General features: G+C 45.7%; 1 long non-coding RNA gene across 1 annotated transcript in view; it reads left to right on the top strand.

The window, feature by feature from the left end:
- Positions 1-21,622, top strand: part of LOC125774466 (uncharacterized) — a 78,355-nt gene that overhangs the window by 17,091 nt on the left and 39,642 nt on the right. The window contains exon 4 of the long non-coding RNA XR_007420926.1: positions 14,796-17,091. This is a non-coding gene — a long non-coding RNA (uncharacterized LOC125774466). The remainder of the gene's footprint in view (positions 1-14,795; positions 17,092-21,622) is intronic.

The following is a 21,622-nucleotide window of genomic DNA, read 5'->3' as shown; positions in this document are numbered from 1 at the left end:
TCTTGGCTAAGTTGTCTTGGCTAAGGTGTCTTGGCTAATGTGTGGTGGCTAATGTGTCTTGGCTAATGTGTCTTGGCTAAAGTGTCTTGGCTAACGTGTCTTGGCTAATGTGTCTTGGCTAAGGTGTCTTGGCTAATGTGTCTCGGCTAATGTGTCTTGGCTAATGTGTCTTGGCTAATGTGTCTTGGATAATGTGTCTTGGCTAAGGTGTCTTGGCTAATGTGTCTTGGCTAAGGTGTCTTGGCAAAGGTGTCTTGGCTAATGTGTCTCGGCTAATGTGTCTCGGCTAATGTGTCTCGGCTAATGTGTCTTGGCTAAGGTGTCTTGGCTAATGTGTCTTGGCTAAGGTGTCTTGGCTAATGTGTCATGGCTAAGGTGTCTTGGCTTAGGTGTCTTGGCTAATGTGTCTTGGCTAATGTGTCTCGGCTAAGGTGTCTTGGCTAATGTGTCTTGGCTAAGGTGTCTTGGCTAATGTGTCGTGGCTAATGTGTCTTGGCTAATGTGTCTTGGCTAAGATGTCTTGGCTAAGGTGTCTTGGCTAATGTGTCTTGGCTAATGTGTCTTGGCTAATGTGTCTTGGCTAATGTGTCTTGGCTAAGGTGTCTTGGCTAAGGTGTCTTGGCTAAGGTGTCTTGGCTAATGTGTCATGGCTAAGGTGTCTTGGCTTAGGTGTCTTGGCTAATGTGTCTTGGCTAATGTGTCTTGGCTAATGTGTCTCGGCTAAGGTGTCTTGGCTAATGTGTCTTGGCTAAGGTGTCTTGGCTAAGGTGTCTTGGCTAATGTGTCGTGGCTAATGTGTCTTGGCTAATGTGTCTTGGCTAAGGTGTCTTGGCTAATGTGTCTTGGCAATTGTGTCTTGGCTAATGTGTCTTGGCTAATGTGTCTTGGCTAATGTGTCTTGGCTAATGTGTCTTGGCTAAGGTGTCTTAGCTAATGTGTCTTGGCTAAGGTGTCTTGGCTAAGGTGTCTTGGCTAATGTGTCGTGGCTAAGGTGTCTTGGCTAATGTGTCTTGGCTAATGTGTCTTGGCTAAGGTGTCTTGGCTAAGGTGTTTTGGCTACGGTGTCTTGGCTAAGGTGTCTTGGCTAAGGTGTCTTGGCTAATGTGTCTTGGCTAAGGTGTCTTGGCTAATGTGTCTTGGCTAATGTGTCTTGGCTAATGTGTCTTGGCTAATGTGTCTTGGCTAAGGTGTCTTAGCTAATGTGTCTTGGCTAAGGTGTCCTGGCTAAGGTGTCTTGGCTAATGTGTCGTGGCTAAGGTGTCTTGGCTAATGTGTCTTGGCTAATGTGTCTTGGCTAAGGTGTCTTGGCTAAGGTGTTTTGGCTACGGTGTCTTGGCTAAGGTGTCTAGGCTAATGTGTCTTGGCTAATGTGTCTTGGCTAAGGTGTCTTGGCTAATGTGTCTTGGCTAATGTGTCTTGGCTAAGGTGTCTTGGCTAAGGTTTCTTGGCTAATGTGTCTTGGCTAAGGTGTCTTGGCTAATGTGTCTTGGCTAATGTGTCTTGGCTAATGTGTCTTGGCTAATGTGTCTCGGCTAAGGTGTCTTGGCTAATGTGTCTTGGCTAAGTTGTCTTGGCTAAGGTGTCTTGGCTAATGTGTGGTGGCTAATGTGTCTTGGCTAATGTGTCTTGGCTAAAGTGTCTTGGCTAATGTGTCTTGGCTAATGTGTCTTGGCTAAGGTGTCTTGGCTAATGTGTCTCGGCTAATGTGTCTTGGCTAATGTGTCTTGGCTAATGTGTCTTGGATAATGTGTCTTGGCTAAGGTGTCTTGGCTAATGTGTCTTGGCTAAGGTGTCTTGGCAAAGGTGTCTTGGCTAATGTGTCTCGGCTAATGTGTCTCGGCTAATGTGTCTCGGCTAATGTGTCTTGGCTAAGGTGTCTTGGCTAATGTGTCTTGGCTAAGGTGTCTTGGCTAATGTGTCATGGCTAAGGTGTCTTGGCTTAGGTGTCTTGGCTAATGTGTCTTGGCTAATGTGTCTCGGCTAAGGTGTCTTGGCTAATGTGTCTTGGCTAAGGTGTCTTGGCTAAGGTGTCTTGGCTAATGTGTCGTGGCTAATGTGTCTTGGCTAATGTGTCTTGGCTAAGATGTCTTGGCTAAGGTGTCTTGGCTAATGTGTCTTGGCTAATGTGTCTTGGCTAATGTGTCTTGGCTAATGTGTCTTGGCAAAGGTGTCTTGGCTAAGGTGTCTTGGCTAAGGTGTCTTGGCTAATGTGTCATGGCTAAGGTGTCTTGGCTTAGGTGTCTTGGCTAATGTGTCTTGGCTAATGTGTCTTGGCTAATGTGTCTCTTCTAAGGTGTCTTGGCTAATGTGTCTTGGCTAAGGTGTCTTGGCTAAGGTGTCTTGGCTAATGTGTCGTGGCTAATGTGTCTTGGCTAATGTGTCTTGGCTAAGGTGTCTTGGCTAATGTGTCTTGGCAAATGTGTCTTGGCTAATGTGTCATGTCTAAGGTGTCTTGGCTAATGTGTCTTGGCTAATGTGTCTTGGCTAAGGTGTCTTAGCTAATGTGTCTTGGCTAAGGTGTCTTGGCTAAGGTGTCTTGGCTAATGTGTCGTGGCTAAGGTGTCTTGGCTAATGTGTCTTGGCTAATGTGTCTTGGCTAATGTGTCTTGGCTAAGGTGTCTTGGCTAATGTGTCTTGGCTAATGTGTCTTGGCTAAGGTGTCTTGGCTAAGGTGTCTTGGCTAATGTGTCGTGGCTAATGTGTCTTGGCTAATGTGTCTTGGCTAAAGTGTCTTGGCTAATGTGTCTTGGCTAATGTGTCTTGGCTAATGTGTCTTGGCTAAGGTGTCTTGGCTAATGTGTCTTGGCTAAGGTGTCTTGGCTAATGTGTCTTGGCTAAGGTGTCTTGGCTAAGGTGTCTTGGCTAATGTGTCGTGGCTAATGTGTCTTGGCTAATGTGTCTTGGCTAAAGTGTCTTGGCTAATGTGTCTTGGCTAATGTGTCTTGGCTAAGGTGTCTTGGCTAATGTGTCTTGGCTAAAGTGTCTTAGCTAATGTGTCTTGGCTAATGTGTCTTGGCTAAGGTGTCTTGGCTAAGGTGTCTGGGCTTAGGTGTCTTGGCTAAGGTGTCTTGGCTAAGGTGTCTTGGCTAAGGTGTCTTGGCTAATATGTCTTAGCTAAGGTGTCTTGGCTAAGGTGTCTTGGCTAATGTGTCTTGGCTAATGTGTCTTTGCTAATGTGTCTTGGCTAAGGTGTTTTGGCTAATGTGTCTTGGCTAATGTGTCTTTGCTAATGTGTCTCGGCTAAGGTGTCTTGGCTAATGTGTCTTGGCTTATGTGTCTTGGCTAATGTGTCTTGGCTAAAGTGTCTTGGCTAATGTGTCTTGGCTAAGGTGTCTTGGCTAAGGTGTCTTGGCTAATGTGTCTTGGCTAATGTGTCTTTGCTAATGTGTCTCGGCTAAGGTGTCTTGGCTAATGTGTCTTGGCTAAGGTGTCTTGGCTAATGTGTCTTGGCTAAGGTGTCTTGGCTAATGTGTCTTGGCTAAGGTGTCTTGGCTAATGTGTCTTGGCTAAGGTGTCTTGGCTAATGTGTCTTGGCTAAGGTGTCTTGGCTAATGTGTCTTGGCTAAGGTGTCTTGGCTAAGGTGTCTGGGCTAATGTGTCTTGGCTAATGTGTCTTGGCTAATGTGTCTTGGCTAATGTGTCTTGGCTAAGGTGTCTTGGCTAATGTGTATTGGCTAAGGTGTCTTGGCTAAAGTGTCTTGGCTAATGTGTCGTGGCTAATGTGTCTTGGCTAATGTGTCTTGGCTAAGGTGTCTTGGCTAATGTGTCTTGGCTAATGTGTCTTGGCTAATGTGTCTTGGCTAATGTGTCTTGGCTAATGTGTCTTGGCTAAGGTGTCTTGGCTAATGTGTCTTGGCTAAGGTGTCTTGGCTAAGGTGTCTTGTCTAATGTGTCGTGGCTAATGTGTCTTGGCTAATGTGTCTTGGCTAATGTGTCTTGGCTAATGTGTCTTGGCTAAGGTGTCTTGGCTAAGGTGTCTTGGCTAATGTGTCTTGGCTAATGTGTCTTGGCTAAGGTGTCTTGGCTAATGTGTCTTGGCTAAGGTGTCTTGGCTAAGGTGTCTGGGCTTAGGTGTCTTGGCTAAGGTGTCTTGGCTAATGTGTCTTGGCTAAGGTGTCTGGGCTAATGTGTCTCGGCTAATGTGTCTTGGCTAAGGTGTCTTGGCTAAGGTGTCTTGGCTAATGTGTCTTTGCTAATGTGTCTCGGCTAAGGTGTCTTGGCTAATGTGTCTTGGCAAATGTGTCTTGGCTAATGTGTCTTGGCTAATGTGTCTAGGCTAATGTGTCTTGGCTAAGGTGTCTTGGTTAATGTGTCTTGGCTAATGTGTCTTGGCTAAGGTGTCTGGGCTAATGTGTCTCGACTAATGTGTCTTGGCTAAGGTGTCTTGGCTAATGTGTCTTGGCTAATGTGTCTCGGCTAATGTGTCTCGGCTAATGTGTCTCGGCTAATGTGTCTTGGCTAAGGTGTCTTGGCTAAGGTGTCTTGGCTAATGAGTCTTAGCTAAGGTGTCTTGGCTAATGTGTCTTGGCTAATGTGTCTTGGCTAAGGTGTCTTGGCTAAGGTGTCTTGGCTAAGGTGTCTTGGCTTAGGTGTCTTGGCTAATGTGTCTTGGCTAATGTGTCTTTGCTAATGTGTCTCGGCTAAGGTGTCTTGGCTAATGTGTCTTGGCAAATGTGTCTTGGCTAATGTGTCTTGGCTAATGTGTCTAGGCTAATGTGTCTTGGCTAAGGTGTCTTGGTTAATGTGTCTTGGCTAATGTGTCTTGGCTAAGGTGTCTGGGCTAATGTGTCTCGGCTAAGGTGTCTTGGCTAAGGTGTCTTGGCTAAGGTGTCTTGGCTAATGTGTCTTAGCTAAGGTGTCTTGGCTAAGGTGTCTTGGCTAATGTGTCTTGGCTAATGTGTCTTTGCTAATGTGTCTCGGCTAAGGTGTCTTGGCTAATGTGTCTTGGCAAATGTGTCTTGGCTAATGTGTCTTGGCTAATGTGTCTAGGCTAATGTGTCTTGGCTAATGTGTCTTGGCTAATGTGTCTTGGCTAAGGTGTCTTGGCTAAGGTGTCTGGGCTAATGTGTCTCGGCTAATGTGTCTTGGCTAAGGTGTCTTGGCTAATGTGTCTTGGCTAATGTGTCTCGGCTAATGTGTCTCGGCTAATGTGTCTCGGCTAATGTGTCTTGGCTAAGGTGTCTTGGCTAATGTGTCTTGGCTAATGTGTCTTGGCTAATGTGTCTTGGCTAATGTGTCTTGGCTAATGTGTCTTGGCTAATGTGTCTTGGCAAAGGTGTCTTGGCTAATGTGTCTTGGCTAAGGTGTCTTGGCTAAGGTGTCTTGGCTAATGTGTCGTGGCTAATGTGTCTTGGCTAATGTGTCTTGGCTAAGGTGTCTTGGCTAATGTGTCTTGGCTAAGGTGTTTTGGCTAAGGTGTCTTGGCTAATGTGTCGTGGCTAATGTGTCTTGGCTAATGTGTCTTGGCTAATGTGTCTTGGCTAATGTGTCTTGGCTAAGGCGTCTTGGCTAATGTGTCTTGGCTAATGTGTCTTGGCTAATGTGTCTTGGCTAATGTGTCTTGGCTAAGGTGTCTTGGCTAAGGTGTCTTGGCTAATGTGTCTTGGCTAATGTGTCTTGGCTAAAGTGTCTTGGCTAATGTGTCTTGGCTAATGTGTCTTGGCTAAGGTGTCTTGGCTAATGTGTCTTGGCTAAGGTGTCTAGGCTAATGTGTCTTGGCTAATGTGTCGTGGCTAAGGTGTCTTGGCTAATGTGTCGTGGCTAAGGTGTCTTGGCTAATGTGTCGTGGCTAATGTGTCTTGGCTAATGTGTCTTGGCTAATGTGTCTTGGCTAAGGTGTCTTGGCTAATGTGTCTTGACTAATGTGTCGTGGCTAATGTGTCTTGGCCAATGTGTCTTGGCTAAGGTGTCTTGGCTAATGTGTCTTGGCTAATGTGTCTTGGCTAATGTGTCTTGGCTAATGTGTCTTGGCTAATGTGTCTTGGCTAATGTGTCTTGGCAAAGGTGTCTTGGCTAATGTGTCTTGGCTAAGGTGTCTTGGCTAAGGTGTCTTGGCTAATGTGTCGTGGCTAATGTGTCTTGGCTAATGTGTCTTGGCTAAGGTGTCTTGGCTAATGTGTCTTGGCTAAGGTGTTTTGGCTAAGGTGTCTTGGCTAATGTGTCGTGGCTAATGTGTCTTGGCTAATGTGTCTTGGCTAATGTGTCTTGGCTAATGTGTCTTGGCTAAGGCGTCTTGGCTAATGTGTCTTGGCTAATGTGTCTTGGCTAATGTGTCTTGGCTAATGTGTCTTGGCTAAGGTGTCTTGGCTAATGTGTCTTGACTAATGTGTCGTGGCTAATGTGTCTTGGCCAATGTGTCTTGGCTAAGGTGTCTTGGCTAATGTGTCTTGGCTAAGGTGTTTTGGCTAAGGTGTCTTGGCTAATGTGTCGTGGCTAATGTGTCTTGGCTAAGGTGTCTTGGCTAAGGTGTCTTGGCTAAGGTGTCTTGGCTAAGGTGTCTTGGCTAATGTGTCGTGGCTAATGTGTCTTGGCTTATGTGTCTTGGCTAAGGTGTCTTGGCTAATGTGTCTTGGCTAAGGTGTTTTGGCTAAGGTGTCTTGGCTAATGTGTCGTGGCTAATGTGTCTTGGCTAATGTGTCTTGGCTAATGTGTCTTGGCTAATGTGTCTTGGCTAAGGTGTCTTGGCTAAGGTGTCTTGGCTAATGTGTCTTGGCTAATGTGTCTTTGCTAATGTGTCTCGGCTAAGGTGTCTTGGCTAATGTGTCTTGGCTAATGTGTCTTGGCTAAAGTGTCTTGGCTTAAGTGTCTTGGCTAATGTGTCTTGGCTAATGTGTCTTGGCTAAGGTGTCTTGGCTAATGTGTCTTGGCTAAGGTGTCTAGGCTAATGTGTCTTGGCTAATGTGTCGTGGCTAAGGTGTCTTGGCTAATGTGTCGTGGCTAAGGTGTCTTGGCTAATGTGTCGTGGCTAAGGTGTCTTGGCTAATGTGTCTTGGCTAATGTGTCTTGGCTAAGGTGTCTTGGCTAATGTGTCTTGGCTAAGGTGTCTTGGCTAATGTGTCTTGGCTAAGGTGTTTTGGCTAAGGTGTCTTGGCTAATGTGTCGTGGCTAATGTGTCTTGGCTAATGTGTCTTGGCTAATGTGTCTTGGCTAATGTGTCTTGGCTAAGGTGTCTTGGCTAATGTGTCTTGGCTAATGTGTCTTGGCTAATGTGTCTTGGCTAAGGTGTCTTGGCTAAGGTGTCTGGGCTTAGGTTTCTTGGCTAAGGTGTCTTGGCTAAGGTGTCTTGGCTAATGTGTCGTGGCTAATGTGTCTTGGCTAATGTGTCTTGGCTAAGGTGTCGTGGCTAATGTGTCTTGGCTAATGTGTCTTGGCTAAAGTGTCTTGGCTAATGTGTCTTGGCTAATGTGTCTTGGCTAAGGTGTCTTGGCTAATGTGTCTTGGCTAATGTGTCTTGGCTAATGTGTTTTGGCTAATGTATTTTGCCTTATGTGTCTTGGCTAATGTGTCTTGGCTAAAGTGTCTTGGCTAATGTGTCTTGGCTAATGTGTCTTGGTTAATGTGTCTTGGCTAATGTGTCTTGGCTAAGGTGTCTTGGCTAATGTGCCTTGGCTAATGTGTCTTGGCTAAGGTGTCTTGGCTAATGTGTCTTGGCTAATGTGTCTTGGCTAAGGTGTCTTGGCTAATGTGTCTTGGCTAAAGTGTCTTGGCTAATGTGTCTTGGCTAATGTGTCTTGGCTAAGGTGTCTTGGCTAATGTGTCTTGGCTAATGTGTCTTGGCTAATGTGTCTTGGCTAAGGTGTCTTGGCTAATGTGTCTTGGCTAATGTGTCTTGGCTAAGGTGTCTTGGCTAATGTGTCGTGGCTAAGGTGTCTTGGCTAATGTGTCTTGGCTAATGTGTCTTGGCTAAGGTGTCTTGGCTAATGTGTCTTGGCTAAGGTGTCTTGGCTAATGTGTCTTGGCTAAGGTGTTTTGGCTAAGGTGTCTTGGCTAATGTGTCTTGGCTAAAGTGTCTTGGCTAATGTGTCTTGGCTAATGTGTCTTGGCTAAGGTGTCTTGGCTAATGTGTCTTGGCTAATGTGTCTTGGCTAATGTGTCTTGGCTAATGTGTCTTGGCTAAGGTGTCTTGGCTAAGGTGTCTTGGCTAAGGTGTCTTGGCTAATGTGTCTTGGCTAATGTGTCTTTGCTAATGTGTCTCGGCTAATGTGTCTTGGCTAATGTGTCTTGGCTAAGGTGTCTTGGCTAATGTGTCTTGGCTAAAGTGTCTTGGCTAATGTGTATTGGCTAATGTGTCTTGGCTAAGGTGTCTTGGCTAATGTGTCTTGGCTAAGGTGTCTTGGCTAAGGTGTCTTGGCTAATGTGTCGTGGCTAAGGTGTCTTGGCTAAGGTGTCTTGGCTAATGTGTCATGGTTAATGTGTCTTGGCTAATGTGTCATGGCTAAGGTGTCTTGGCTAATGTGTCTTGGCTAAGGTGTCTTGGCTAAGGTGTCTTGGCTAATGTGTCGTATCTAATGTGTCTTGGCTAATGTGTCTTGGCTAAAGTGTCTTGGCTAATGTGTCTTGGCTAATGTGTCTTGGCTAATGTGTCTTGGCTAATGTGTCTTGGCTAAGGTGTCTTGGCTAATGTGTCTTGGCTAAGGTGTCTTGGCTAAGGTGTCTTGGCTAATGTGTCGTGGCTAATGTGTCTTGGCTAATGTGTCTTGGCTAAAGTGTCTTGGCTAATGTGTCTTGGCTAATGTGTCTTGGCTAAGGTGTCTTGGCTAATGTGTCTTGGCTAATGTGTCTTGGCTTATGTGTCTTGGCTAATGTGTCTTGGCTAATGTGTCTTGGCTAAGGTGTCTTGGCTAATGTGTCGTGGCTAATGTGTCTTGGCTAATGTGTCTTGGCTAAAGTGTCTTGGCTAATGTGTCTTGGCTAATGTGTCTTGGCTAAGGTGTCTTGGCTAATGTGTCTTGGCTAATGTGTCTTGGCTGATGTGTTTTGGCTAATGTATTTTGCCTTATGTGTCTTGGCTAATGTGTCTTGGCTAAAGTGTCTTGGCTAATGTGTCTTGGCTAATGTGTCTTGGTTAATGTGTCTTGGCTAATGTGTCTTGGCTAAGGTGTCTTGGCTAATGTGCCTTGGCTAATGTGTCTTGGCTAAGGTGTCTTGGCTAATGTGTCTTGGCTAATGTGTCTTGGCTAATGTGTCTTGGCTAATGTGTCTTGGCTAAAGTGTCTTGGCTAATGTGTCTTGGCTAATGTGTCTTGGCTAAGGTGTCTTGGCTAATGTGTCTTGGCTAATGTGTCTTGGCTAATGTGTCTTGGCTAAGGTGTCTTGGCTAATGTGTCTTGGCTAATGTGTCTTGGCTAAGGTGTCTTGGCTAATGTGTCGTGGCTAAGGTGTCTTGGCTAATGTGTCTTGGCTAATGTGTCTTGGCTAAGGTGTCATGGCTAAGGTGTCTCGACTAATGTGTCTCGGCTTATGTTTCTTGGCTAATGTGTCTTGGCTAATGTGTCGTGGCTAATGTGTCTTGGCTAATGTGTCTTGGCTAATGTGTCTTGGCTAATGTGTCTTGGCTAAGGTGTCTTGGCTAATGTGTCTTGGCTAATGTGTCTTGGCTAATGTGTCTTGGCAAATGTGTCTTGGCTAAGGTGTCTTGGCTAATGTGTCTTGGCTAATGTGTCTTGGCTAATGTGTCTTGGCTAAGGTGTCTTGGCTAAGGTGTCTGGGCTTAGGTGTCTTGGCTAAGGTGTCTTGGCTAAGGTGTCTTGGCTAAGGAATCTGGGCTAATGTGTCTCGGCTAATGTGTCTTGGCTAAGGTGTCTTGGCTAAGGTGTCTTGGCTAATGTGTCTTAGCTAATGTGTCTTGGCTAAGGTGTCTTGGCTAATGTGTCTTGGCTAATGTGTCTCGGCTAAGGTGTCTTGGCTAATGTGTCTTGGCTAATGTGTCTTGGCTAATGTGTCTTGGCTAAAGTGTCTTGGCTAATGTGTCTTGGCTAATGTGTCTTGGTTAATGTGTCTTGGCTAATGTGTCATGGCTAAGGTGTCTTGGCTAAGGTGTCTTGGCTAATGTGTCGTGGCTAAGGTGTCTGGGCTAATGTGTCTCGGCTTATGTTTCTTGGCTAATGTGTCTTTGCTAATGTGTCTCGGCTAATGTGTCTTGGCTAATGTGTCTTGGCTAAGGTGTCTTGGCTAATGTGTCTTGGCTAAAGTGTCTTGGCTAATGTGTCTTGGCTAATGTGTCTTGGCTAAGGTGTCTTGGCTAATGTGTCTTGGCTAAGGTGTCTTGGCTAAGGTGTCTTGGCTAATGTGTCGTGGCTAAGGTGTCTTGGCTAAGGTGTCTTGGCTAATGTGTCTTGGTTAATGTGTCTTGGCTAATGTGTCATGGCTAAGGTGTCTTGGCTAATGTGTCTTGGCTAAGGTGTCTTGGCTAAGGTGTCTTGGCTAATGTGTCGTATCTAATGTGTCTTGGCTAATGTGTCTTGGCTAAAGTGTCTTGGCTAAAGTGTCTTGGCTAATGTGTCTTGGCTAATGTGTCTTGGCTAATGTGTCTTGGCTAAGGTGTCTTGGCTAATGTGTCTTGGCTAATGTGTCTTTGCTAATGTGTCTCGGCTAATGTGTCTTGGCTAATGTGTCTTGGCTAATGTGTCTTGGCTAATGTGTCTTGGCTAAAGTGTCTTGGCTAATGTGTCTTGGCTAATGTGTCTTGGCTAAGGTGTCTTGGCTAATGTGTCTTGGCTAATGTGTCTTGGCTAATGTGTCTTGGCTAATGTGTCTTGGCTAAGGTGTCTTGGCTAAGGTGTCTGGGCTTAGGTGTCTTGGCTAAGGTGTCTTGGCTAAGGTGTCTTGGCTAAGGAATCTGGGCTAATGTGTCTCGGCTAATGTGTCTTGGCTAAGGTGTCTTGGCTAAGGTGTCTTGGCTAATGTGTCTTAGCTAATGTGTCTTGGCTAAGGTGTCTTGGCTAATGTGTCTTGGCTAATGTGTCTCGGCTAAGGTGTCTTGGCTAATGTGTCTTGGCTAATGTGTCTTGGCTAATGTGTCTTGGCTAAAGTGTCTTGGCTAATGTGTCTTGGCTAATGTGTCTTGGCTAATGTGTCTTGGCTAATGTGTCTTGGCTAAGGTGTTTTGGCTAAGGTGTCTTGGCTAAGGTGTCTGGGCTAATGTGTCTCGGCTAATGTGTCTTGGCTAAGGTGTCTTGGCTAAAGTGTCTGGGCTAATGTGTCTCGGCTAATGTGTCTTGGCTAAGGTGTCTTGGCTAAGGTGTCTTGGCTAAGGTGTCTTGGCTAATGTGTCTTAGCTAAGGTGTCTTGGCTAAGGTGTCTTGGCTAATGTGTCTTGGCTAATGTGTCTTTGCTAATGTGTCTCGGCTAAGGTGTCTTGGCTAATGTGTCTTGGCTAATGTGTCTTAGCTAATGTGTCTTGGCTAAAGTGTCTTGGCTAATGTGTCTTGGCTAATGTGTCTTGGCTAAGGTGTCTTGGCTAATGTGTCTTGGCTAAGGTGTCTTGGCTAATGTGTCTTGGCTAATGTGTCTTGGCTAAGGTGTCTTGGCTAAGGTGTCTTGGCTAAGGTGTCTGGGCTAATGTGTCTCGGCTAATGTGTCTTGGCTAAGGTGTCTTGGCTAAGGTGTCTTGGCTAATGTGTCTCGGCTAATGTGTCTCGGCTAATGTGTCTCGGCTAATGTGTCTTGGCTAAGGTGTCTTGGCTAATGTGTCTTGGCTAAGGTGTCTTGGCTAATGTGTCATGGCTAAGGTGTCTTGGTTAAGGTGTCTTGGCTAATGTGTCTTGGCTAATGTGTCTCGGCTAAGGAGTCTTGGCTAATTTGCCTTGGCTAAGGTGTCTTGGCTAAGGTGTCTTGGCTAATGTGTCTTGGCTAAAGTGTCTTGGCTAATGTGTCTTGGCTAATGTGTCTTGGTTAAGGTGTCTTGGCTAATGTTTCTGGGCTAATGTGTATTGGCTAAAGTGTCTTGGCTAATGTGTCTTGGCTAATGTGTCTTGGCTAAAGTGTCTTGGCTAATGTGTCTTGGCTAATGTGTCTTGGCTAAGGTGTCTTGGCTAATGTGTCTCGGCTAAGGTGTCTTGGCTAATGTGTCTTGGCTAAGGTGTCTTGGCTAAGGTGTCTTGGCTAATGTGTGGTGGCTTATGTGTCTTGGCTAAAGTGTCTTGGCTAATGTGTCTTGGCTAATGTGTCTTGGCTAATGTGTCTTGGCTAAGGTGTCTTGGCTAATGTGTCTCGGATAAGGTGTCTTGGCTAATGTGTCTTGGCTAATGTGTCTTGGCTAAGGTGTCTTGGCTAATTTGCCTTGGCTAAGGTGTCTTGGCTAAGGTGTCTTGGCTAATGTGTTGTGGCTAATGTGTCTTGGCTAATGTGTCTCGGCTAACGTGTCTTGGCTAAGGTGTCTTGGCTAAGGTGTCTTGGCTAAGGTGTCTTGGCTAAGGTGTCTTGGCTTATGTGTCTCGGCTAATGTGTTTTGGCTAAGGTGTCTTGGCTAAGGTGTCTTGGCTAATGTGTCTTGGCTATTGTGTCTCGGCTAAGGTGTCTTGGCTAAGGTGTCTTGGCTAAGGTGTCTTGGCTAATGTGTCTTGGCTAAGGTGTCTTGGCTAATGTGTCTCGGCTAAGGTGTCTTGGCTAAAGTGTCTTGGCTAAGGTGTCTTGGCTAAGGTGTCTTGGCTAATGTGTCTTGGCTAATGTGTCTTGGCTAAGGTGTCTTGGCTAATGTGTCTTGGCTAATGTGTCTTGGCTAATGTGTCTTGGCTAAGGTGTCTTGGCTAATGTGTCTTGGCTAAGGTGTCTTGGCAAAGGTGTCTTGGCTAATGTGTCTTGGCTAAGGTGTCTTGGCTAAGGTGTCTTGGCTAATGTGTCTCGGCTAATGTGTCTCGGCTAATGTGTCTCGGCTAATGTGTCTTGGCTAAGGTGTCTTGGCTAATGTGTCTTGGCTAAGGTGTCTTGGCTAATGTGTCATGTCTAAGGTGTCTTGGCTAAGGTGTCTTGGCTAATGTGTCTTGGCTAATGTGTCTCGGCTAAGGTGTCTTGGCTAATGTGTCTTGGCTAAGGTGTCTTGGCTAAGGTGTCTTGGCTAATGTGTCTTGGCTAATGTGTCTTGGCTAATGTGTCTTGGCTAAGGTGTCTTGGCTAATGTGTCTTGGCTAATGTGTCTTGGCTAAGGTGTCTTGGCTAATGTGTCTTGGCTAATGTGTCTTTAATAATGTGTCTCGGCTAAGGTGTCTTGGCTAATGTGTCTTGGCTAATGTGTCTTGGCTAATGTGTCTTGGCTAAAGTGTCTTGGCTAATGTGTCTTGGCTAATGTGTCTTGGCTAAGGTGTCTTGGCTAATGTGTCTTGGCTAATGTGTATTGGCTAATGTGTCTTGGCTAATGTGTCTTGGCTAATGTGTCTTGGCTAAGGTGTCTTGGCTAATGTGTCTTGGCTAAGGTGTGTTGGCTAATGTGTCTTGGCTAAGGTGTCTTGGCTAAGGTGTCTTGGCTAAGGTGTCTGGGCTAATGTGTCTCGGCTAATGTGTCTTGGCTAAGGTGTCTTGGCTAAGGTGTCTTGGCTAATGTGTCTCGGCTAATGTGTCTCGGCTAATGTGTCTCGGCTAATGTGTCTTGGCTAAGGTGTCTTGGCTAATGTGTCTTTGCTAAGGTGTCTTGGCTAATGTGTCATGGCTAAGGTGTCTTGGTTAAGGTGTCTTGGCTAATGTGTCTTGGCTAATGTGTCTCGGCTAAGGAGTCTTGGCTAATTTGCCTTGGCTAAGGTGTCTTGGCTAAGGTGTCTTGGCTAATGTGTTGTGGCTAATGTGTCTTGGCTAATGTGTCTTGGCTAAAGTGTCTTGGCTAATGTGTCTTGGCTAATGTGTCTTGGTTAAGGTGTCTTGGCTAATGTGTCTGGGCTAATGTGTATTGGCTAAAGTGTCTTGGCTAATGTGTCTTGGCTAATGTGTCTTGGCTAAGGTGTCTTGGCTAATGTGTCTTGGCTAATGTGTCTTGGCTAAGGTGTCTTGGCTAATGTGTCTCGGCTAAGGTGTCTTGGCTAATGTGTCTTGGCTAAGGTGTCTTGGCTAAGGTGTCTTGGCTAATGTGTGGTGGCTTATGTGTCTTGGCTAAAGTGTCTTGGCTAATGTGTCTTGGCTAATGTGTCTTGGCTAATGTGTCTTGGCTAAGGTGTCTTGGCTAATGTGTCTCGGCTAAGGTGTCTTGGCTAATGTGTCTTGGCTAATGTGTCTTGGCTAAGGTGTCTTGGCTAATTTGCCTTGGCTAAGGTGTCTTGGCTAAGGTGTCTTGGCTAATGTGTTGTGGCTAATGTGTCTTGGCTAATGTGTCTCGGCTAACGTGTCTTGGCTAAGGTGTCTTGGCTAAGGTGTCTTGGCTAAGGTGTCTTGGCTAAGGTGTCTTGGCTTATGTGTCTCGGCTAATGTGTTTTGGCTAAGGTGTCTTGGCTAAGGTGTCTTGGCTAATGTGTCTTGGCTAATGTGTCTTGGCTAAGGTGTCTTGGCTAAGGTGTCTCGGCTAAGGTGTCTCGGCTAAGGTGTCTTGGCTAAGGTGTCTTGGCTAATGTGTCTTGGCTAATGTGTCTTGGCTAAGGTGTCTTGGCTAAGGTGTCTTGGCTAAGGTGTCTTGGCTAATGTGTCTTGGCTAATGTGTCTTTGCTAATGTGTCTCGGCTAATGTGTCTTGGCTAATGTGTCTTGGCTAAGGTGTCTTGGCTAATGTGTCTTGGCTAAAGTGTCTTGGCTAATGTGTCTTGGCTAATGTGTCTTGGCTAAGGTGTCTTGGCAAAGGTGTCTTGGCTAATGTGTCTTGGCTAAGGTGTCTTGGCTAAGGTGTCTTGGCTAATGTGTCTCGGCTAATGTGTCTCGGCTAATGTGTCTCGGCTAATGTGTCTTGGCTAAGGTGTCTTGGCTAATGTGTCTTGGCTAAGGTGTCTTGGCTAATGTGTCATGTCTAAGGTGTCTTGGCTAAGGTGTCTTGGCTAATGTGTCTTGGCTAATGTGTCTCGGCTAAGGTGTCTTGGCTAATGTGTCTTGGCTAAGGTGTCTTGGCTAAGGTGTCTTGGCTAATGTGTTTTGGCTAATGTGTCTTGGCTAATGTGTCTTGGCTAAGGTGTCTTGGCTAATGTGTCTTGGCTAATGTGTCTTGGCTAAGGTGTCTTGGCTAATGTGTCTTGGCTAATGTGTCTTTAATAATGTGTCTCGGCTAAGGTGTCTTGGCTAATGTGTCTTGGCTAATGTGTCTTGGCTAATGTGTCTTGGCTAATGTGTCTTGGCTAAAGTGTCTTGGCTAATGTGTCTTGGCTAATGTGTCTTGGCTAAGGTGTCTTGGCTAATGTGTCTTGGCTAATGTGTCTTGGCTAATGTGTCTTGGCTAATGTGTCTTGGCTAATGTGTCTTGGCTAAGGTGTCTTGGCTAATGTGTCTTGGCTAAGGTGTGTTGGCTAATGTGTCTTGGCTAATGTGTCTTGGCTAATGTGTCTTGGCTAATGTGTCTTGGCTAATGTGTCTTGGCTAATGTGTCTCGGCTAAGGTGTCTTGGCTAATGTGTCTTGGCTAAGGTGTCTTGGCTAAGGTGTCTTGGCTAAGGTGTCTTGGCTAAGGTGTTTTGGCTAATGTGTCTCGGCTAATGTGTCTTGGCTAATGTGTCTCGGCTAATGTGTCTTGGCTAAGGTGTCTTGGCTAATGTGTCTTGGCTAATGTGTCTTGGCTAATGTGTCTTGGCTAATGTGTCTTGGCTAAGGTGTCTTGGCTATGGTGTCTTGGCTAAGGTGTCTTGGCTAAGGTGTCTTGGCTTAGGTGTCTGGGCTAATGTGTCTTGGCTAATGTGTCTTGGCTAAGGTGTCTTGGCTAATGTGTCTTGGCTAATGTGTCTTGGCTAAGGTGTCTTGGCTAATGTGTCTTGGCTAATGTGTCTTGGCTAAGGTGTCTTGGCTAATGTGTCTTGGCTAAGGTGTCATGGCTAAGGTGTCTTGGCTAAGGTGTCTTGGCTAATGTGTCATGTCTAAGGTGTCTTGGCTAAGGTGTCTTGGCTAATGTGTCTTGGCTAATGTGTCTTGGCTAAGGTGTCATGGCTAAGGTGTCTTGGCTAAGGTGTCTTGGCTAATGTGTCTCGGCTAATGTGTCTCGGCTAATGTGTCTCGGCTAATGTGTCTTGGCTAAGGTGTCTTGGCTAATGTGTCTTGGCTAAGGTATCTTGGCTAATGTGTCATGTCTAAGGTGTCTTGGCTAAGGTGTCTTGGCTAATGTGTCTTGGCTAATGTGTCTCGGCTAATGTGTTTTGGTTAATGTGTCTTGGCTAATGTGTCTTGGCTAATGTGTCTTGGCTAAAGTGTCTTGGCTAATGTGTCTTGGCTAATGTGTCTTGGCTAAGGTGTCTTGGCTAATGTGTCTTGGCTAATGTGTCTTGGCTAATGTGTCTTGGCTAATGTGTCTTGGCTAATGTGTCTTTGCTAATGTGTCTCGGCTAAGGTGTCTTGGCTAATGTGTCTTGGCTAATGTGTCTTGGCTAATGTGTCTTGGCTAAAGTGTCTTGGCTAATGTGTCTTGGCTAATGTGTCTTGGCTAAGGTGTCTTGGCTAATGTGTCTTGGCTAATGTGTCTTGGCTAATGTGTCTTGGCTAATGTGTCTTGGCTAATGTGTCTTGGCTAAGGTGTCTTGGCTAAGGTGTCTTGGCTAATGTGTCTTGGCTAAGGTGTCTTGGCTAATGTGTCTTGGCTAATGTGTCTTGGCTAATGTGTCTTGGCTCATGTGTCTTGGCTAATGTGTCTTGGCTAATGTGTCTCGGCTAAGGTGTCTTGGCTAATGTGTCTTGGCTAAGGTGTCTTGGCTAATGTGTCTTGGCTAAGGTGTCTTGGCTAATGTGTCTTGGCTAAGGTGTCTTGGCTAATGTGTCTTGGCTAATGTGTCTTGGCTAATGTGTCTTGGCTAATGTGTCTTGGCTAAGGTGTCTTGGCTAAGGTGTCTTGGCTAATGTGTCTTGGCTAAGGTGTCTTGGCTAATGTGTCTTGGCTAAGGTGTCTTGGCTAATGTGTCTTGGCTAAGGTGTCTCGGCTAATGTGTCATGGCTTAGGTGTCTTGGCTAAGGTGTCTTGGCTAATGTGTCTTGGCTTATGTGTCTTGGCTAAGGTGTCTTGGCTAATGTGTCTTGGCTAAGGTGTCTTGGCTAATGTGTCTTGGCTAATGTGTCTTGGCTAATGTGTCTTGGCTAATGTGTCTTGGCTAATGTGTCTTGGCTAAGGTGTCTTGGCTAATGTGTCTTGGCTAAGGTGTGTTGGCTAATGTGTCTTGGCTAATGTGTCTTGGCTAATGTGTCTTGGCTAATGTGTCTCGGCTAAGGTGTCTTGGCTAATGTGTCTTGGCTAAGGTGTCTTGGCTAAGGTGTCTTGGCTAAGGTGTCTTGGCTAAGGTGTTTTGGCTAATGTGTCTCGGCTAATGTGTCTTGGCTAATGTGTCTCGGCTAATGTGTCTTGGCTAAGGTGTCTTGGCTAATGTGTCTTGGCTAATGTGTCTTGGCTAATGTGTCTTGGCTAATGTGTCTTGGCTAAGGTGTCTTGGCTATGGTGTCTTGGCTAAGGTGTCTTGGCTAAGGTGTCTTGGCTTAGGTGTCTGGGCTAATGTGTCTTGGCTAATGTGTCTTGGCTAAGGTGTCTTGGCTAATGTGTCTTGGCTAATGTGTCTTGGCTAAGGTGTCTTGGCTAATGTGTCTTGGCTAATGTGTCTTGGCTAAGGTGTCTTGGCTAATGTGTCTTGGCTAAGGTGTCATGGCTAAGGTGTCTTGGCTAAGGTGTCTTGGCTAATGTGTCATGTCTAAGGTGTCTTGGCTAAGGTGTCTTGGCTAATGTGTCTTGGCTAATGTGTCTTGGCTAAGGTGTCATGGCTAAGGTGTCTTGGCTAAGGTGTCTTGGCTAATGTGTCTCGGCTAATGTGTCTCGGCTAATGTGTCTCGGCTAATGTGTCTTGGCTAAGGTGTCTTGGCTAATGTGTCTTGGCTAAGGTATCTTGGCTAATGTGTCATGTCTAAGGTGTCTTGGCTAAGGTGTCTTGGCTAATGTGTCTTGGCTAATGTGTCTCGGCTAATGTGTTTTGGTTAATGTGTCTTGGCTAATGTGTCTTGGCTAATGTGTCTTGGCTAAAGTGTCTTGGCTAATGTGTCTTGGCTAATGTGTCTTGGCTAAGGTGTCTTGGCTAATGTGTCTTGGCTAATGTGTCTTGGCTAATGTGTCTTGGCTAATGTGTCTTGGCTAATGTGTCTTTGCTAATGTGTCTCGGCTAAGGTGTCTTGGCTAATGTGTCTTGGCTAATGTGTCTTGGCTAATGTGTCTTGGCTAAAGTGTCTTGGCTAATGTGTCTTGGCTAATGTGTCTTGGCTAAGGTGTCTTGGCTAATGTGTCTTGGCTAATGTGTCTTGGCTAATGTGTCTTGGCTAATGTGTCTTGGCTAATGTGTCTTGGCTAAGGTGTCTTGGCTAAGGTGTCTTGGCTAATGTGTCTTGGCTAAGGTGTCTTGGCTAATGTGTCTTGGCTAATGTGTCTTGGCTAATGTGTCTTGGCTCATGTGTCTTGGCTAATGTGTCTTGGCTAATGTGTCTCGGCTAAGGTGTCTTGGCTAATGTGTCTTGGCTAAGGTGTCTTGGCTAAGGTGTCTTGGCTAATGTGTGGTGGCTAATGTGTCTTGGCTAATGTGTCTTGGCTAAAGTGTCTTGGCTAATGTGTCTTGGCTAATGTGTCTTGGCTAAGGTGTCTTGGCTAATGTGTCTTGGCTAATGTGTCTTGGCTAATGTGTCTTGGCTAATGTGTCTTGGCTAATGTGTCTTGGCTAATGTGTCTTGGCTAAGGTGTCTTGGCTAATGTGTCTTGGCTAATGTGTCTTGGCTAAGGTGTCATGGCTAAGGTGTCTTGGCTAAGGTGTCTTAGCTAAGGTGTCTTGGCTAAGGTGTCTGGGCTAATGTGTCTCGGCTAATGTGTCTTGGCTAAGGTGTCATGGCTAAGGTGTCTTGGCTAAGGTGTCTTAGCTAAGGTGTCTTGGCTAAGGTGTCTTGGCTAAGGTGTCTTGGCTAATGTGTCTCGGCTTATGTGTCTCGGCTAATGTGTATCGGCTAATGTGTCTTGGCTAAGGTGTCTTTACTAATGTGTCTTGGCTAAGGTGTCTTGGCTAATGTGTCTTGGCTAATGTGTCTTGGCTAAAGTGTCTTGGCTAAGGTGTCTTGGCTAATGTGTCTTGGCTAATGTGTCTTGGCTAATGTGTCTTGGCTAATGTGTCTTGACTAATGTGTCTTGGCTAAGGTGTCTCGGCTAAGGTGTTTTGGCTAAGGTGTCTTGGCTAAGGTGTCTTGGCTAATGTGTCTTGGCTAAGGTGTCTTGGCTAATGTGTCTTGGCTAAGGTGTCTTGGCTAATGTGTCTTGGCTAAGGTGTCTCGGCTAATGTGTCATGGCTTAGGTGTCTTGGCTAAGGTGTCTTGGCTAATGTGTCTTGGCTTATGTGTCTTGGCTAAGGTGTCTTGGCTAAGGTGTCTTGGCTAATGTGTCTTGGCTAAGGTGTCTTGGCTAAGGTGTCTTGGCTTATGTGTCTTGGCTTCTGTGTCTTGGCTAATGTTTCTTGGCTAATGTGTCTTGGCTAATGTGTCTTGGCTAATGTGTCTTGGCTAAGGTGTCTTGGCTAAGGTGTCTTGGCTAATGTGTCTTGGCTAATGTGTCTTGGCTAATGTGTCTTGGCTAATGTGTCTTGTTTAATGTGTCTTGGCTAATGTGTCTTGGCTAAGGTGTCTTGGCTAATGTGTCTTGGCTAAGGTGTCTTGGCTAATGTGTCTTGGCTAAGGTGTCTTGGCTAATGTGTCTTGGCTAATGTGTCTTGGCTAATGTGTCTTGGCTAATGTGTCTTGGCTAAGGTGTCTTGGCTAAGGTGTCTTGGCTAATGTGTCTTGGCTAAGGTGTCTTGGCTAATGTGTCTTGGCTAAGGTGTCTTGGCTAATGTGTCTTGGCTAAGGTGTCTCGGCTAATGTGTCATGGCTTAGGTGTCTTGGCTAAGGTGTCTTGGCTAATGTGTCTTGGCTTATGTGTCTTGGCTAAGGTGTCTTGGCTAAGGTGTCTTGGCTAATGTGTCTTGGCTAAGGTGTCTTGGCTAAGGTGTCTTGGCTTATGTGTCTTGGCTTCTGTGTCTTGGCTAATGTTTCTTGGCTAATGTGTCTTGGCTAATGTGTCTTGGCTAATGTGTCTTGGCTAATGTGTCTTGGCTAATGTGTCTTGGCTAATGTGTCTTGGCTAAGGTGTCTTGGCTAATGTGTCTTGGCTAATGTGTCTTGGCTAAGGTGTCTTGGCTAAGGTGTTTTGGCTAAGGTGTCTTTTCTAAGGTGTCTTGGCTTATGTGTCCTGGCTAATGTGTCTCGGATAATGTGTCTTGGCTAAAGTGTCGTGGCTAATGTGTCTTGGCTAATGTGTCTTGGCTACTGTGTCTTGGCTAATGTGTCTTGGCTAAAGTGTCTTGGCTAATGCGTCTTGGCTAATGTGTCTTGGCAAATGTGTCTTTTCTACTGTGTCTTGGCTAATGTTTCTTGGCTAATGTGTCTTGGCAAATGTGTCTTGGCTAATGTGTCTTGGCTAAGGTGTCTTGGCTAATGTGTCTTGGCTAAGGTGTCTTGGCTAAGGTGTCTTGGCTAAGGTGTCTTGGCTAATGTGTCTTGACTAATGTGTCTTGGCTAATATGTCTTGGCTAATGTGTCTTGGCTAATGTGTCTTGGCTAATGTGTCTTGGCTAAGGTGTCTTGGCTAATGTGTCTTGGCTAATGTGTCTTGGCTAATGTGTCTTGGCTAATGTGTCTTGGCTAATGTGTCTTGGCTAAGGTGTCTTGGCTAAGGTGTCTTGGCTAATGTGTCTTGGCTAAGGTGTCTTGGCTAATGTGTCTTGGCTAATGTGTCTTGGCTAATGTGTCTTGGCTCATGTGTCTTGGCTAATGTGTCTTGGCTAATGTGTCTCGGCTAAGGTGTCTTGGCTAATGTGTCTTGGCTAAGGTGTCTTGGCTAAGGTGTCTTGGCTAATGTGTGGTGGCTAATGTGTCTTGGCTAATGTGTCTTGGCTAAAGTGTCTTGGCTAATGTGTCTTGGCTAATGTGTCTTGGCTAAGGTGTCTTGGCTAATGTGTCTTGGCTAATGTGTCTTGGCTAATGTGTCTTGGCTAATGTGTCTTGGCTAATGTGTCTTGGCTAATGTGTCTTGGCTAAGGTGTCTTGGCTAATGTGTCTTGGCTAATGTGTCTTGGCTAAGGTGTCATGGCTAAGGTGTCTTGGCTAAGGTGTCTTAGCTAAGGTGTCTTGGCTAAGGTGTCTGGGCTAATGTGTCTCGGCTAATGTGTCTTGGCTAAGGTGTCATGGCTAAGGTGTCTTGGCTAAGGTGTCTTAGCTAAGGTGTCTTGGCTAAGGTGTCTTGGCTAAGGTGTCTTGGCTAATGTGTCTCGGCTTATGTGTCTCGGCTAATGTGTATCGGCTAATGTGTCTTGGCTAAGGTGTCTTTACTAATGTGTCTTGGCTAAGGTGTCTTGGCTAATGTGTCTTGGCTAATGTGTCTTGGCTAAAGTGTCTTGGCTAAGGTGTCTTGGCTAATGTGTCTTGGCTAATGTGTCTTGGCTAATGTGTCTTGGCTAATGTGTCTTGACTAATGTGTCTTGG

Source organism: Anopheles funestus, unplaced genomic scaffold (assembly GCF_943734845.2).
Source record: "Anopheles funestus unplaced genomic scaffold, idAnoFuneDA-416_04 scaffold_10_ctg1, whole genome shotgun sequence".
Lineage (NCBI taxonomy): Eukaryota > Metazoa > Arthropoda > Insecta > Diptera > Culicidae > Anopheles > Anopheles funestus.
Note: the sequence above shows the minus strand (reverse complement) of the source record. Positions and strands in the feature narration are given on the sequence as shown.